The sequence below is a fragment of the Perna viridis genome, chromosome 12 (genome assembly GCF_037379345.1).
Source record: "Perna viridis isolate PV_CMFRI_1.1 ecotype Kerala chromosome 12, ASM3737934v1, whole genome shotgun sequence".
Lineage (NCBI taxonomy): Eukaryota > Metazoa > Mollusca > Bivalvia > Mytilida > Mytilidae > Perna > Perna viridis.
The window spans coordinates 4,829,403-4,846,757 of NC_142456.1; the positions used below are offsets into that span (position 1 = coordinate 4,829,403).

The 17,355-nt window shown below is 31.4% G+C and overlaps 1 protein-coding gene across 1 annotated transcript in view; it reads right to left on the minus strand.

Annotated features, from left to right (window-relative positions):
• The window catches only part of LOC148600940 (uncharacterized), a 123,667-nt gene that overhangs the window by 44,970 nt on the left and 61,342 nt on the right, over nucleotides 1-17,355 (minus strand). The window lies entirely within an intron of this gene.

Genomic DNA, 17,355 nt, shown 5'->3' on the forward strand with positions numbered 1-17,355 from the left:
CCATTGCTTGATAAATTTCAACCCCGGTATATACAAAAGCATGTAACTGGCTTTATCAATGAAACCATGCCTGTTGGCATTTTATAAGACATATAACACATACAATATAAATTGTAGGTTTTTTAACAATGGTTTTGGACATTATAGAAATGTTGTGTAATAGTGAGCGGGACGATTATGGATTCCACGAATCATAAAGTTTGTATATATCTCTAAAGCTCTTATCTAATTTATAAATTAACATCATGTATATACGAGCACTGGCCGATCTATTCCTTTGTTGAGAATGGCAAGTTACCAATGCGCTGACATAATCGTTTCTTCACAAAATAGATCTATACCCCATGAATTGTAATTTTACATTTGTACATGCATAAGTTATATCAAAATCATTGAGAAGGAACAAAAGAGAAAAAAAATATAAATTTATTTTTGGAATACAAACTTATCTACATTTTGTCCTTTGCATTAGTTTTGTCTGCAGAATACAAGGCCATGTGTTTAAATATTGGCTGTACGCAACGATGTTAAGGTGCTTTACAGAAATATTGGCCAATTTTCCTGTTTAAATAGGTCTTTCCAGTCGCCTTTCTTAATTCCTATTTATAATATATTTTAAGTCAAATCGTCATACGCGTCACGTGATCCCATCGTGGATGCAATGCGGATTATCAGAAACATGAAAAGTCCAGGAGGAATCCGACCAATGCACATCATGAAACTAAACAGGCCATTAAAGCACACATTAAACTATCTTAAAAGTGCTGCTAGATTTTTACCTGAGATTTTCATGATATTTTAATTTGGCCCAAAAGTGACGTTTTCCTGTTTTTCATCACATTTCTCCACTTCAACTGGCAATATTTACATTTTAAATAATTTAGGTAAAGTTCCAGCAGCAATTTTTACGTGGATTTGGACTTGGAACTATGTACACCAAGTGCTGTGTAATCTATGAAAGGTCATAGTCAATACATTAAAGGTGTACTTCTCGGAGCAAAGCCTCGCATGTTTTCTTTGCTTTAAGGCCCGTTTCAACATTCACGTAATGTCGTTTTAGTGCAGTTGTTAAAATTTTTTTATTTGATCAATAATTTTGTTTTGTGATTGAAAGAAGTCTCAAGAGAAATCATGCGATTGAAAGGATCTTTTGTATTTATTGAAATCCGTATTTGAAACGTTGCTGGAAATCAAAGTAGATTTTAATTACACACAAAGGATGTCACTGTTAAAGAACATTACATTACCGGAAGCGGAAATGTGCGTGATGTATTTTAAAAACAATGGTTTAAACAAAGAACAGTTTATGCTTTAAATATCAAAATGGTAATATATAATATACATACTATGCCTATTTTAAAGGCAGCTCTATGTGTTCTATAAAACTATGAATTAGTCATTTTCTTCTGTGAACGCTTATTACAATTCTTCCAGTGGCAATCAAAATTTATCGACCACTTTATCGTTGTGTCCCATCCCATTTTTCATTTCATCATTATTTCATGTCCATTTCATCATCCACTTCATGTTCATTGCCTGAACACAGCTGAAATATTGCTGCTCGGGCGTTAAAACCCAACAAACAAACAATTTCACCGCCAATAGTTTCCAAATTACAGATATGAGACAGGTGAAACCTGACACGCTCCATAAGATAAACATTTTATGCCAACTTTCATTTTGTAAGTCCTGTTTTATTATGCTAATGACCTCCCTATTCCTGATGTACGATACATGCTCATAATTAAAATGGTCCGAAATGAATTCATTCTTGTTCGATTTTGTTAGATTCTAATTAGTTTAATTAGTTTGTATTCATTTCGTTTCAATTTGCTTAGTTTCGATTCACTTTTTATTGACCCTGTTCGTTTCGTTTGCTTCATTATCATTTTGCACTTTTTAAGTACCACGAATTATGGGTAATTTTTGTAAACATCTGGGCGCAAGCTGTCGACTATTTTTGCCATCGCTATTTTGAAAAAAATTGTGATTCGGAGTTAGCAATATTTTCTGAGACTGGTTTGGTTCTCAGTGACATTTACAAAGTATATTCCGGATAATCAAATGAAGCTACCGTAACATAATGAAGGAACAAACCGCCTTAAAACCGGACATTGATGCATTTTCTGGCGATAAGTATACAAATAAAAGAACCGAGTTGATACAACCATTTATGCACCCTTCGGGAACTTATGCTTATGAAATAGATATACAATTAATGGACAAAATTGCGCCTTCCCAGTTGCACAATCGTTTATTTCCGTGTCAACAAGCTTCGTCATTTCCGTCAGAATATTTTTTAGCCATTCATAGTTTTGGTCTTCAATTCTACATAAAGAGGACGTGGCGGACATTCCGTTCATATAATAATTATCAACAACGTAGTAAAAAGAGCATGTACAGTAAGCTCCTCATTCAGGTGGGGATCCATAGTTTTGAAGAGGATTGGGGTGCCGGGATGGGATTTGGAATGGAAGAATAGGGCAATCGATTTAATTACTTTTAAACAATTAGTCATAATAAGAAATGTAAAGCAAGTTTTAGGAATATAAAGAGTTTGATTTAAAATGAAAATAGAAAATAGAAATATTTCCTATATATGATATAAAACCGGGACAAATGAAGTGTTGAGTGTTAAAATTAACACAAAATCATTAAGAATACTGCGTTGCCTAACAGACTAAGACACTCACCCATACAGAGTATGAAATTTAGCCACAAAGAGTGAGTATCCCAAAGAAACAAAGTTAAAAGACTCAACCAAAAAGAGTAAGAAACTTAACCACACAGAGAAGTAATTCAACCAAACATAGTAATTAACTCAACCATACATAGTAATTAACTCAACAATACATAGTAATTAACTCAACAAAACATAGTAAAAAACCAAAAAGAGTGAGAAACTTAACCACACAGGGTGATTAATGCAACCTTACACGGTCTGAAACTAAACCTTACAAAGTTTGAAAGTTAACCACAGAAGTGACCAAACCAAACAGAGTAGGTAACTGAACTACACTGTGAGTAACTCAACGAAAGAAAGTAAGAGACTTTGTTATAGGATATAAGAAGCTTAACAATACAGAGTAAGAAACTCAACCTTACAGATTTAGTAACTTAACCTCACAGACTGAGTTACTCAACCACACAGAGTATGAAACTTAACCACAAAGAATAAGCACCTAAACCTAAAAAGTAAGAAACGCTATTAAACAGAGTTAGAAACTCAACCAACCAGAGTAAAGAACTCAGCCACACAGAGTAACTTAACAACAGAAAGTAAGTACCTCAACCAAACACAGTAAGAAACTCAACCAAACAGAGTAAGAAATTCAACAACACAGAGTAAGTACCTCAACCAAACAGAGTAAGTTCTTCAACCAAACAGAGCACTTAACTCAATTAAACGGATTGAGTAACTCAGTGATACAGAGGAGAAATGTCAGCCATACAGAGCAAGTGGATCGACCATACAGAAAAAGAAATAACCGCACAGAGTAAGTTGTTTAATCACACAGAGTGAGTTACTCAACCACACAGAGTCGGTAACTTAAACAAAAAGAGCTAGAACCTCAACTAATCAGAGTAAGAATGAAACCCAATCAAAGATAATTAGAAAGTCAGCCACACATAGTAAATACCTTAACTAAACAGAGTAAGAAACTCAACCACACAGAGTTAGATACTTTACCACACAGTAAGTAACTTAAGCAGACAAAGTGAGTAACTTAACGAAACAAAGTAAGAGACTCTGATATATAGTATAAGAAACTCAACAAAACAGAGTAAGAAGCCCATCCACTCAGAGTAATTAACCTAATCACGCAATAAAGAAACTAAACCTATCATTGAATGAGTAACTAATTGATTTAGAATAATTTGAGTCGTACAAAGTGAGTAACTCAAGCATACACAGGACGAAATTCAACCAAACAGAGTAAGTTATTCTACCATATTAGGTTAACCATCGATAAAGAGTACGAAACTTGCCGCTACAGAGTAAATAAGTCCACCAGACGCAGTAAATTACTCATCCGTACAGTGCAAGTAAGTCCAAACTATAGCGTACGCATCTCAATTGAACATATTTCTAATATGTAATCACATTAGCAAACAACAAACATAGCATAACTCACCTACACCTTTAATGGAACTAAATGCAAAAATAATAATATTATTAACATTTCAAAGAAATAGTTCCAATAAATCATTCTGCTATTTGTTTTCTGAATTTTCCTAAGCGAATCCTAATCAAAAATAAAACTTTGATAGAACAAAAAATATAATGTTCTCAGTTCATTATCTGCAAAACGTCCTTTTTGAAGGCTGATGATTGAATAAATTGATCAAACGTATTGATTAATCTTTAAGTAATCAAATTTATCAGTAGATTAACGTAATCTGTCAGAAATATTGAATTGGTGCCATATTGTAATAAATTGTTGTGGTAAATGTTTTGTACTTTATATGACTGTTGATCAGATGGGTCATAAAATATCAAAGGGTATCAAGTACAAGTTATCTAAACTTGTCCTATAATGTTAAGTATATTTTGCATTTGTTGCTACTATTGTCGAAAATATTTGTAATTGTTCCGAGAACAAAATAGCGGAAATGTCATTTGAAAGAGTGAACAACCTCAGTATAAACCCGAGATCTAAAAAATACCAGTGAGGCGTGGACATTGTTGCATACACGTGTATATCTTCAAACGTTTAAAGCACGAGTAATATTAATTCATAGACAATGTTCTATAGAAATTTCACATGGGAATTATTGAGATTCATTTCATCGGAGACATTCTTTAATTAAGTGCTATCTATATTATTATTATAAAACAAAGTCATAATGATTCTATTTGAAGCTTTCAAAACCTTTTTTTATCATAAGTATACTTGTTTTGAATCAGACAGAAATTTCTGAACATATGTTATACATATCGTGATTCCAAACGATACCAAGATTAAGTATAGACATATTGTATAAATCATATACAAATCAAAGAGATATTTTAAACACATTTTCCCCATTTCTAGAGGTAATGATGTTGAATTTGCACCTGCTTTTTCCGTTGTTAAAGGAAATATACCAAAATAGTTCTGTTCATCAGAACATTTGCAAGACAATTTCACCCGATAAAGCTATTCTGAATTCCAAACAGGATAATTATAGACTATTTTGAAAATCAATTATCTGATCTCTTGCAAAAAGAAACCTTAATTATTTAACAATTTAGTTAAATTTCTTCAACAGACACTTCAAGACATAGCACCTATCTGTTTTATTGATGTAGTCTCATGTTTAATAAAATAGCGAAAGTGTAATATTCAGCGTTTTAAACCATTGATTGTGAAGAATCCAGCTGCGACACAAGGAAAGAGACACACAGTGCCTATCTCAACGAATTTATATGATGCTTATATTCAGTAATACTCAGTAACCAATGAATTGCTAGGATCTTGTGAATGTGATGAATTTTACTTTTTCCGTTCTATTCAACCTGGGGTTTGAGGTCATTTAAATGAATAAGACGAATTATAGCCATATTTTGACATCAAAACCTCTGACCAGTGTATAAAGCATGATACGTGTCTTCGAAATTGACAAGCGTTCAGACAAATATTAAAGGTTTGACAAGGTTCCACTTAATATTTGTAAATACCAAACGAGCTCTTGATCAGTATAAAGCTTAACATTACCTTCATTGGACACTATACTACACAAGGAATGCACAAATATAACGGTACCAGGTAAGCTACTTTCAATAAACTGATCATCACGTTTGTTTCGAAGGATAACTGGTGCGCTGTGAAGTCAGTCTCAAATATTGACCTACGCATATAGAACGATGGTTAAAGAAAACTATTGACTTAACTATACGACAAAAGCGATAAATTTTCATTCAATATTGCCAACTTTTCTTTCATCTGTGCCAACATCCCTTCAGCACCTACGTATGGAATTTTCATTTAACAAATCATACGTTATGCTAGAGATTGCGTAACTACGCAGAAATTTTGTACAGCGCTTAGGCTTCTAGAACAAGCTTATGTTGCTTCAACACTGAAGTCATCACTTCCGAAGTTTTATGGTACTTATCATGTACTCGTAGATTGATACAGTGTATTTATTTGCACCATGAGAACCGATTTGTTTAACGTGTTATAGTTCTCCTTTCCTCTTTCACTTACCCCGTATTTGACTATGACTATTTTACAACTCGGTGGCAGTTTCTAGAAAAAAAAACAGAGGACGCTTACCTTACCGGTAAACCTGGTCCATGATCCTAATACTTAGAGTCTCATTTACTTTTGTTGTTTTATACATATTTTTTGGTTATTGTATGTTTTTTGTTGTTTTGTGTCTGTTTTCCCTGTCTGGTCTTTGTTCCTAGACTAGATTGCATTATTTTGGTTTCCGCTAGAATCTCGATTACTCTTTACATTGAAATTCATTTCAAAACGTGTTTTGGTGTATACATTGGCAGACAGTTATCGCTTTCAATAATGGCATATTGACGTATCAGAAACAAGCAACACACATTAAGCTCTGTTTTCGTTAAGAATCAGGCAGGAAATTACAAGTACTTGCGTAAAATTCAAAATTTTATCAGAAATAAAATAGACATTCATTTCTTTTTTAAATGTAATTAAATTATATGATATGCTTTGTATCATCAAGGACAGGTATCTCACTTTTCCCTAATCATCTTATAGTAACCTTGAACTCGCTTTACTTCGGAAACGAACAAACTGTCAATAAGTCTTCAATATAACATAATATATGTGCTACCGTCGAATTCGTGTTTTTTTTTCTGAGCTTGGTTCATTATTTTTCTATTCTGCTTATTTTTATAGATTCCAGTATTTGATGCAGATGACACTGTTTATACACTGAACAGCAAATGCAAACTGTGGTTAAGATAACATCTAAAGTGATTGTAGTAGCAGGGAGACTAAATATAGCCTTTAATTTAATAATTTATGACACCTTAAGTGCATCAAGCAATCTTCATTAAAGTCGATAAAGCACAGATAAAATGTGATACAAAGTTTTCTGTAAGACATTTGTCGCAGTAGGTCTTAAATTACATCAATATTCAACGTTAAATAAACTATAAATATAGCAAATATATCTGGTTATGACTTCCATGATGCCATTAATAAATTAGTTATCAAGCGAAATTATTTAATATGCTTTATAACAAGTTGTATGGTAATCCGGTTCTCTTTAAGCAGTTTTTTTTTGTATAACTTGCTTCATTACCATTGGTCGGTCCGCTCTATGCGATTAAAACATTTCAGAAGTAAAACAGCGTTGAGATAACGAACAAAACATTCGATATTGAAGAAAAAAATAAGAATTGTTTTGATTGTTAACAAATTATATGAAATACCATGGTTTTGGACAGTCTACACTTTTTTTTACAAACCACCTCAAATTCAAGAAACTAACCTTAAATATGTATTCTGTATTGTTCATTTCCCCATGAATGCTATAGTAGAATAGTTTGACTGGTTTTAGTGTAAAGTGATAAAACATGGCATAAAATTTTTTTATGGTAGGTTTGCAAGTACCTTTTAAATCCATTTCATAATGCTGATAACACTTTCTGTTGTACATATTGTGTCATTTGTAGGGCTGTCGGTCAAAATATATTTCATTTCAATACAAGTATCTTGTATTGTCTTCTTATTTGACATGATTCTGATTATTTCACATTTAAATAAACGTAGGTAACAAAAAGTTAAAAAAAGGGTCGAGCTGACAAATAATATCTTACAAATTTCGAATATGTCTATTTTGAACATATTGAATTAAATACAAATTGAAATATAAAAAAAGCAAATCAAAACAAACAAACGAACTGCAGCGAAAGTAAAAAGAATTTACTACTAATAATAAAATTTTAATTATTTTGATCATATATGCTGATTTATTACCTACAAAAAATTGTGGGGTTTGAAAAAATAGGTAACAATACACCTTACCAATGACTAACTACATATGTACCATGTGTACTAATTTTTATTCTAATTAATTCAGCTTTTCATATCAGGAACACACACTTTTTCATCAATGACTGACCACAGATCATGTCATCTAACATAAACCAAAAAGCAAAGTGGAAAAAAAAAATCATATCCGTTTAATTATTTTCTTCAAACGAAAATATGCGTAAAATACTCTTAAACCAAAGCATTCAAAAATAACATTTAATTACACATTCTTATATAGAAAAGTTTCATCTGTTGGACAGAATCTGAAGCCATTTGGAATCACAACAAATACAAACGTTCGTTTTGAGAAAGCAATTTTATTATTGTAGCAGTCTTTGTAAGAATCATGCAAAATTTGAAAAATGTGATACACCCCAAAAAGGCTCATATTTTTATTTTTGTAATTAAGTTGTTTTATGGGTCTATACTATGAAATGTGTAATTATTCATTCAAACCAGCCTGCTCTTAGGAGATATTTAACATTGAAAATCAAATAGGGTCTATTGTATGTGAGTGTCATTTACAGAGTTATCTCCCTTAATTTTGAAATCTACAGTGCATTCTATATAATATTAATCTCCTAAGTACACGGCATATACGAAAAACTGAATGTTAATTTCTGTTTACCATGGCAATTCAAACAAAATATCAAAAAAATGTGTAGGCTTTTTACCCATGAATCATATTTTGCATGATTCTTAGCTGGAGTGCTACTTAATATTTATTACCAATAGTTTCAAAGCACCAGATCTCACTTGTAATATGTTTGAAAATATCTTTTAGGAAAGTGAAATAACTTAAAGTATTCAACTCATCGACCTTTCTTCTTGAATATACGTATTATACAATGCATTTGAATTGTGTTCACTGATATATGGTCAAACCAAACAAACACAGTTATTTTTAGATAATTATGGACAATGGGTCTTTTTTAAACAAGTACTGCTAATTAGCTTAATCAGAAGTCAGATAAATTGTCAAATAATTATTAATACAACTGTATTTCAGATTGTCGGAGGAAGAGTAATCAAGGAGACCAAGACTGGCGGAAATCAAAAGAAAGTGATCCAGGGACGAAGACCAGACAAGGAAAACAGACACACAAGAACATAAAATAAACCTGGAATTAAATGCAACAGATACTAATATTCCCGGCAAGCTACATGCATTTTGCTAGACGTATTGGTTCGTTCTTCAATACTTGATTTGAGATATTTAGAGATGTTTTATTATATATTTTAAATGATCTGTTCTTATTTGTAAGTATCTTTTTCACTGAAAAAAAACTAATATAGTTATTGGCGAATGTTGTATGGTTTTTAGACTTACACCTGTATGTAACATACATGCGTCTAAGTAAAGATAAATATAACAATATCATATACAAAATACATCAACCTGCCTTAACCTATTTTTTTAGCAATTTATTTGGTAAGGCAAACACATTACATTTCAAAGTTTTAGTATTTGTTATACCCATTATAAGAAACTGAATAAATTATATCAAAGACATCCTACATTATGAACAATGCAGCCTCCAGTAGAGATAGTAACGAAGCTATTTATTGAAAAGTTGAATGTCATATTATAGACAAGATTTTCAGTCTAGTGAATTAATGAGTGTTATAATGAAGAATTTTCCACATTGGTAACCCCAAATTACAATCATTTTATTCAATGATGCAACTTTGATTTGAGGAGGAATATGGTTATAGTTTATTCAGCTCTTTATGGCGACGCATTGCATGGTTGTTATTGCATCTGTAAATAGAAATTTCGTTTTTGCATTAGGCTTGAATAATTTGACTGAATATTTTAATTTGTAATATACTTATAAATGAGATAATAAGCCATACGATTTAATTCAAAACATGAATATTACAGGCCCTAAAACTTACTGCACTCATTCTTGTCAATATGCTAAGGAAAAATATGTATCGAAAAGCACCAACCTCACTATAACCTGAGGTGAACTCAGATCGCACGGATAGACATGACAACGAACATCACTATAAGCTTAGGTAACCTAGATAGATATGTCCACGAACCTCACTATATTCTGAAGTGAAATCAGATGGTCGTGATTGACTTGTCAAAATAAACCAAAATAATAGTTATCATGTACACTAGACTTGAATTCATACTTTACATCAGTCATTGTTTTATGGAAATAATTAAGCCCTAAACTGTCGTCACAAATCTCAGCCAAGTTACTAAGTATTGAATTATCTCGGTGTAAGTCAGAATTATTTGATTAACCATGTAGTATTTAATCTTTTTTGTATAAAAGATGCAGGCAAATTAAAATACCTATCAAACCAGCTTAGCTTACGACAAAATGAGACATGTTAGTAAGATATGCCACGCCTCCAGTATGAAAAGAAACTAAATGGTACTGACTCTGAACTTACCCTTGTTATTTCAAATGTTATACACAGCACGACATGCTTCAACAACGGAGGGTTCAATTAGTGGCAGAAATATACCAACACGTTTCCTGACTTAATTATATTTACGTTAGTGTTTTTATCGTCTTAGAACACTCCGATTGTTTACTATCATTGTAACAGTACGTTGTATGGAAAACAAATAGTGCTTTTTTTCGTAGGAATTATAATCTAACAACCCGCAAGCAAACTTATAAACTTATAACAATAAATACGAACACGTTCATCTGATGTCTCTTTCTGGATTGTGCAGTCAAATTCATAAAATTCCAATAATATCAAAATACTCGTACAAACATTAACAATCGCAGCCATTATAATCAGAATAAGTACAAAAGCATTCAATTAAATGTAACAGTGAGTTGTGATTCACAAAAAGTACGGCTTTAAAGACATATAAACCATAATTAGTCGGTTGCAGTGACAATTAAAAAAAAACTTGTGAGCAATCTCCACTCTGTTGGTGCTTGAGTCATTTGATTGAAAGGTTCAAAAGAACACATGCATACATAATTAGATCAAAATAACGGCGCGCTGACATTATCATTGAAGTTCTACAATTATGTAAACATGATATTAGAACTAACAGTTAAACTAATCAATGATACGGTTATAATATTTGACCAGAAAAATACATTGAGCCTGACTACTAAAAGAAATACAAAAATGAAACAAACTTACGTATACTTTGAGCGGAGAGTTGTCACATTTTTTTAGGATTATCCTATCTTAATCATATCCAATATGGTTCAAAACCTATATCGTTCGATAAAGGAAAACACACATTTTTATATGAAAGAGCAATCCTTCCGGTAAAATATTTACAAATGAATCTGGTGTCCCTTCAAGCCACTCTAAACAACATCCAATTAAGTATCAAGCGAGTAAATTAGTATGGAAGTGAAACATTCGATAACTTTGCAATTGATTAGCTGTTTGGTGTACAATCAATCTTAATTAAAGTCAATTAAGTATCATGTCATTAATTTGCATCCTATCGAGGCCTCAATCTGATTACAACTACTAATATATCTCCCAATTGTCATCAATTGCAAAATGGAGCAAGGTATTGACACGATTTGTTTTGATAAGTCATTTGCTATTGATATGTGATTTTTGTTTTTGGGTCTTTTCCCTAATTATCAAGGAATACCAAACTTACAATTGAATATGGTCACACATAACAGCTTGAATTGTTTTGAAGTCTAGAGCCTCAAATAAGGAGTAAAAAGTGGGAGTAATGACACCGAGTGAAATTCATATATAGTTCGTTAAATGTAGTAGATTGAGGGCTTTATCGACTTTTTAATTTTAAGCTTGAATTTCACTAGGCCAAGAAAACAAAATGACATCTTAATATAGAAATCTTGTTAAGATTTTGTATTTGATATTTTGTATATACTCTAGCGTATGGACAAAAAATGATAAAACAATGAGAAAGTGCATAACTATAGTGATTGCAAACAACGTACATAGGCACTAACCTGCTCTAACACGATTGTCAGCTTTTTAGTTTCCTTTTTAGTTTGTTTTTTATATTTGTTGGATTTGTTGAGGAATGTCTTCTTACATGTTGCAATATTGGCAAAACTAACGAGGTACGGACTTCCATGGAAGGTTTGATTATTGCATGATTTTTATTTGAAGATATTTTTCTTCGTTTATGTTGTTGTGAAATTTTAAACGTTTTATTATGAATTAACGAATAAAACCAACCATGTTTTGACACATATCATTTCTGTATCTGTTATATCAGAATATTTCATAAATATCGTTCAAGATTTTCTCCCTTTTGTGATGGATCGATTTATCAATTTGACGATTTTTTTTTTTAAATTTTATATTGCCTGATGTTTCTACCCATAATATTCTCCGAGTTTAAATTAAATTTATGTCGTGTTTTGCATGGTCACATACTCCTTATTTATCGACCTATCAAATGTTTAACAAAAAGTTCATGGAAGCTTGAATATCATCCTTGGTTTGAAATACATAAAACATTTTTAGTAAAAAAATCGAATATTTCCACTCAACATTTTCATAGACATTTGTAATGAACTTCCTACATTTTCATGCATTACAGTCAACAGTGTGGGTCATTTTAAAGTTTCAGTCATGCAACATTCAGAGACTATCTATGGTAGCGGTGATTCATGGTGTCGAAAACAAACGAATAAACTATACTTTTTTCGGACTGTATATGATATATTTTCATGTAACGATGGTCTATTCTGTATTCGGATTGGTATTTGGCAGAAATCCTTACATTCAACTACCACTGAAATCAACCTAACCAGACGAAAATCAAGAGCGATAACTCCTGTAAAGTGATAATTTAGTATAAAATTTATATAACTTTTATCTCGAAAGAACAACGATCGAATGACAACTAACACTAGTTATGTACTCTAGTACTGTTCTTGAATTATAAATGAATGAATGCGGTGGGTTTTGGACTGCAATAGCATAGAAATCTCACCGAAGGGTGTATGAGATTGTCTCGTCTTGTATTGTCTCTTTATGTTTGTATTTAAAAGACATTATGAAGTGGTTTATTGTGACATGGCAAAGTAAATGAATATCCTTGTCTGGAATAGAGAACATACATTATATCAGTCTCTTTAGGCTTTAAAAGTTTGTTTGTTGATGAATATACAAAGTTTTTGATACAATTTTTGCAAATTTGTCGTTTACGTCATATTTGTACATGTAACATACATTTTCGCGATGTTTTGACAATATCCATTCATTTTATATCAGTTTTTATAAATCATTCCATAATGCAAATTTTAATTGTTGCGATTACACGTCAATTGCACTTTTGATCATTCTGAAGTTATGGTATATGTATTTTTCAATGCAGCTGTTTTATTTATTTTGAGTGAAGGTTAGGAATAAAATAGGATCGTATACCCTGTATTATAAATTTTACACCATATCAAACTTTTAGAATACCATTACAAATTCCTAAGCAAGCACTTTGCATTTACCGGTTCTTACCACAATATTATCATGTTTAAAATATGGTGGTTCATTTCTAGACCAATGCTTACTCTTTATAACTCAATTAGGTTTTTTAATAACATAATGTTGAAAAAATGCAAGTATCCCAACAAATAACCAAAGGTGATTGTATATAAAAGGAACATATGTGACCGTCCGTATAACACTAAAATATGGGATAGAGCAACACATTATAATTTTATCATCGTATGCAGTACAGCTCTTGGATAGTATAAAATTGAAATCAACATCATATACCATCTACCCGGACACTCTCTCCATTTTTCTCGATTATAATATCAAAATATCAATTAGAATGTTTTGTTTATAAATTATTCAATATCTAAATTATGGTTATTTACTTAATCGAATACAACGTATATGCTACTTCCTATATACGTATATACATATTTTTTAACTTGTTTTCCAATTTTTTCCATAAAAATTCCCCATCTCCCTGAAGGAAATCTTAACACCCGTTACCCGATTCCCCATACCCATTTCAAAGTATGTTAAGTTCTGTATCTATTACAATGTAATATGTATATAGTATATACTATCTACAACTACTGTTTCAACGCTCGATCATTCATTTGGCCTGTAGCCCCAGTATAAAGTAAGGTAAACAATAATACGGTTCCTCCGTGGATTGGTCTCGGTTATTGACACGGATGATAATTACATGCACAATAAGCTTATCCACGTGAATCAATGAAATATGTGTCAATGTTGGTTTTAACATTACGAATGACAACTGGTACTTCGTCTTGCACGACAAAGAACTAATAAATATCATCCATGTTAACACAAATTTAGTTTACAAATTCTAGGATTGGCTTTACAGAAATTTGATTCAGCGCTCTTTACACGCCAGACTCTTAAAGCCGTTATATTATCATTTAGAATGTCCTCCTACCGCAAGAACAATCTATTTGCTTTTAGTAACTTAAGTTTATTATTTTTATTCAAGTATATTTTCATGCCAAAGGCAATCGTTTAAATTAAGATTGTATTACGCTATGACATGTTTCATTAACTGAATTTATTTATGCGTCTTACAGCCATTAACAAAACACTGCCGTTCAGAACTTGTACTAGTATTGAGTTATGTTTCAATTTTGATTAAGCGAAAATAATAACAAATGTTCTTTAAAGCAGTCACAAAAGCAATTGATATTAGGACAGCGCGGCACCATATTTTCAAGGAGGTGGATTCATGGGATAAGAATTAAGAAATGGCCTTCAGATTAAAAGTGCAGTAATTTTCAAAGTAGATTTAGAGTAGGGTCCATTTGGTAAGGCAATTATTGGTAGATAAACTGATTTTGCGTTGAGATTCAGATCCAAGGAGGAGTCGACTGAGAAAGGAGGTAAAAAGACTCGACTCAGCAATATATTTTCTTCGTTGATAATTCATCCTTCGCTTCTTATTCATATAAAATAATATCCTTTACTTTTCTACATATCAAATTGCTATCGTTAACAAAATTTACGCAACATTGTTACAAAATCTTAGAAAACATTATGACATATTATCTGCATTCTGCTGGTTTGTATTTTGTAATTGAATCACATTTCTATATGATCTTTTTCACATCTATAATTTCATAATATAACTCTTCTTGCGAATGAGAACATTATTTTTCATAATTAAGTACCAATATATATAAAATTCAGACATTGGCAAAAGTTGAGATTTTCCGTAGTGTACATGTAGAAAACCTAACGTAAAAACGATGCTTTGTTGTTCTACATATGTTATATATATACTTTCAGGTTAGTCCTCTCTCTATTAAGATCAGCATTTTAGAGAAAACATCATATTGTAGTAGGACTTCTCGGTGCTGGATTTGAATTTCTCTTTTTTGGTAGTTTTTTGTTTTAAGCTCTCTATGTATAGTTGTTGTTTTTTCTATTGTATTTGATTTTATGCTGCTCATATGCTGATTGTTCCTAAATACATGCACAGCATACAGGAATTATCAATATAAATGGTCATTGTGTATGTATAAATCAAAAGAAGAAGTAAAATCCCACTTGAGGGAGAAAGTCATCAGTGTACAACCAATCCAATCATTTTTTTAATTTGAATTAAACAAACATGATGTGCTATAGCGAGGAAAAAATGTGTTTTTTTGGTTGATGGAATTTATTGAAACTTTTAATCAACTGCTCAAATGATGCGTATATCATCGATAATTTTTTTTTGAAATTTCTGCGTTGACTGATCATATTAAAATCAAGCTTCATTCTGAATGATAACATAAAGACGGGACTTTATTCACCAGCCTAGTAGCCATATTTGTCTACCCAATTAATATCATAGATTTTTTTTTTCGAAATGTATATCAATTTCATAAGCGCTAAAACACCGAAGTTTCTTATATTGTGTGACACTGGGTAGGACTTCTCGGTGCCGGATTTGGCTTTCTTTTTCGATGTTTTTTTAAAACTCTATGTATAAAAATAGTTTTTTTTCTATTGCACCTGATTCTTATGCTGCTCATACGCTGTTTGTTTCCCCTAAAATACATGCACAGCATACTAAAATTATCAATATAAATGGTATTTGTTTATGTATAAATCAAAAGAATAGTAAAATCCCACTGGAAGGAGAAATTCATCAAATAAAACCAATCCAATCAACTTTTTAGGACAATTTAAATTTAAGCAAATATGATGCTTTAGCAAGAAAAATGTTGTTTTTGGTTGATGGCATTGACTGAAACTTTTAATCAACTGCTCAAATGATACATATATTATCGATAGTTTTTTTTCTGTGTCGACTGATCATTTAATATCAAGCGCTTCGTTCTGAAGGATAACATAAAGACTGGGCTTCTTTTGAGTCTCTCTGTATTATTATCTTCTCTTCAAAACAATTTTATCTTAACTGTTAAGTAATCACTATTCATTTGTTTGTACCAAAGATGGACGGACAATTTACAAACAAATAATTAAAATACTCTTTATAACTCTATTAGATTGTTTAATAACATAATGTTGAAAAAATGCAAGCATCCCAACAAATAATTAAAATACATTTACGTTTTTTTTACACTGTGATCCACCTCATATTTCCCTACCTATAAAAATCTCAAATTCTCACATAAACAGTATTCTATTTTTCAATTATATGGTATTAAGTTTTTAAACCGATTTATAATTATCCCTATTCAGAATCCACTTTCCCTGCCTTTTCTACAATCCTCTATGTCCTTTAGAATGAAAACTTTGTCTCATACAAGGAATGTAGTCTTCAAAATGAATATAATTTTCATTATCGACATCAATGTGAAAGCGAAATATCAATGTATCACAATAAAATTACAATATTAACATGTTGCTGAAATGAACTTTTGTTACGAAAGGAAAAGGGACGTTAAGGCTATGGATCTAATTATGTCCCCATAAACAATGATAAAACTTACAATTCTGAGCAGTTTTGGTAAACTGACATGTGATTGTTGAATTTTTGAAACATCCCTACAGTGAACTAGAAGTGCAAAATACTCATTTTTCTAACATTTATATATAACATTATGTTGTAAACATTTTTTTATGTTATTTCGACAAAGTAGATATTTCGAGGCAATATTCATAGTCTGATGCCCCTCACCTTTGTTTAAATTATCAAACCTAAAATGAATGTGTTCCTTCCACAAACACCTTAAGATTACAACAAGAAAACCCAAACATAAAATTCCATTAGAGTTAGTGACATTTGATTAGTTTTGTAATGAAAACATTTGCTTTAAGTCATCACTAGAATTGATATTAATGGTAATTCATATGTTTTAACACTGTAAATATTGTTTGACACGCACAATTAACAAATGCGTTTACAAGGCCAAAACACATTTATTTCGGGTTGGTATTCTAGTTAACTTGTAGGCGAGACGGA